Source organism: Adiantum capillus-veneris, chromosome 20 (genome assembly GCF_014529385.1).
Source record: "Adiantum capillus-veneris isolate H3 chromosome 20, ASM1452938v2, whole genome shotgun sequence".
Classification (NCBI taxonomy): domain Eukaryota; kingdom Viridiplantae; phylum Streptophyta; class Polypodiopsida; order Polypodiales; family Pteridaceae; genus Adiantum; species Adiantum capillus-veneris.
Window position 1 is genome coordinate 72,896,563 of NC_140950.1, and position 2,102 is coordinate 72,898,664.

Sequence of the window (2,102 nt, forward strand, 5' to 3'; positions counted from 1 at the left end):
AGCCATGTATTGATGAAGATAATTTCCCTTCTCTAAAAAGACCCAATTCTCTTGCTACTCCCAATTCTTTCACTTCTTTTTTGACACCTAGCTCTTCCTCTAATCGAGGAAACTCTCATAGCTATACTAGGGGAAGGGACGGAAACTCCCCAATCATGATTTTTCTTGAAATGTAATACTTGATGAACATGCAGGTAGCTGCGAGCCCATGTGGAAGGAGGTTTGTCAATAAAAAAGCTCCAAGCCAAGACTTTATTTACGTACACAGTCTCTTCCATTATGTACTTCTCGACTGGATGCAACCTAAAACACTTTTTTGTGAGCGCTTTGACCTAAGTTTCGGTAGTCATAAACTATTAGACAATGTACTTATTGGTTGGAAGTATCAACAACCCATTAAAAACTTGGTCTACAATAATGATTTTCTTCCGCTTGAATCTGTTCCCATATGTATGTGCAATTAGTTTGTCACATTTTGCAAAAACTTTGATACTTATGGGATGCATGTTTGTACTTGCGATCTTAGCATCATTGAAAATATAAAAATAAGAAGAATCTTTGCCAATGGGTTCAATAACATACCTCTCTCTCTCTCTCTCTCTCTCTCTCTCTCTCTATATATATATAATATATATAATTATAACATAGTAATCATGGTTAGGCTTGCGATAGCCCTACTTATTCACCATGAATAGGGACATCAAAATTGTATGAGCACAATCTTCTCTCCATTCACATGAGTAGATAATATAAAGGGTATGGTGGCCATCTAAGAATCTGTCTTAAAACTAGCACATAGTCGGTAGATCGATCTCACGCAGGCCCATCTATTTAAAAAAAAGCTCCCTATTGCTATGAGCAATTCACACCTATCCTTGGATCGCGGGAGGGCCCCACACACACACATACACACACCCCTTTTATGTGGATTTTATTCTCTTCTAACTCATAAAATTTGTGTAAGGTCGAACATAGAGAGAACAACCCCCCCCCCCCCCCCCCCCCCCCCCCCCCCCCCCCCAAAAAAAAAAAGTTAAAAAAAAAATCACACACAAGTGGATTATAATTATAAAAGTGAAGAACCAAGCCACACATAAAAAAAGGCTATGTTATCACGGACCCTAAAATTGGGTGATCTTTACTTCATTGGTTTGAGAAAATAAACAACGTAAAATTGGGGAATTCACCCTTCAGATGGTGATAAAAGTTAGATCCAATGGTGTATCTACTATATTTTCTTTTCTTAAAGCAAAAGTTGGAAATGCACACATTATATCTTCCTAGTTTATATCCTTGACTTCACGTTTTGGAGGATGTTGGTAAAAAAGAGGGGCTCATTGTGCACAATGGGGAAGATAAATAATATTTGTGGGCCACGAGTTGGTCTTTGGACTTTTATTTTTGCTTAAAGAATGTTATCCGTTTGAGTGAAGGTGAGTTTTATCTCTATGAGGTGTCTCCCAAGAATATCAATTAATAGGCCAAAATAGAAAGGAAACACATGTGGAGGTAGGTAGGTGTACACCACTACAAAACACACATACACACACACTCACAAACACCATGATCACTATTAATTGGAGTCAAAATTGTATTGCCTCTACCGTCCTTTCTTGTGCTCCAGATCCTTCATAAGGAAAAAATCAGTATCTCTCTCTCTCTCTCTCTCTCTCTCTCACACACACACACACACACACACACACACACACACACACAAAACTTGGTAAGAGATGCTACTTATGCATTAGATGTCCTAATTACAAATGGTGGAATATCTTGGCCTGAAATGGAGCTAATTGTTTTTGAACTATACACACCCACTTTCCTACACACACATCGACACCCTCATCTACTTATGATGGAAGGGGTTGACGAAGACGACATCAGGTGATACATCACTCACATACAGTTTTTAATCGAGTGTTTGGCTATGACGTTGATTTTCTATGAGGTAATGTTTTGATCATCAATATCTTATTGAATTGTAGTCATTTCCTTGAGTGGTTTGCTATAACACACTCTCCTCCCATGTATTTGTTAGTGATTAAATAAGAGGCATACAATGACCAACTTTTGAACAGGACATGGATGGTTGCTTCACC

At 38.2% G+C, this 2,102-nt stretch overlaps 1 long non-coding RNA gene across 1 annotated transcript in view; it reads left to right on the forward strand.

Moving 5' to 3' along the window:
• The first annotated feature begins 1,044 nt into the window (after positions 1 to 1,044).
• The window catches only part of LOC147432727 (uncharacterized), a 1,758-nt gene continuing 700 nt past the window's right edge, over positions 1,045 to 2,102 (forward strand). The window contains exon 1 of the long non-coding RNA XR_015185463.1: positions 1,045 to 1,887. This is a non-coding gene — a long non-coding RNA (uncharacterized LOC147432727). The remainder of the gene's footprint in view (positions 1,888 to 2,102) is intronic.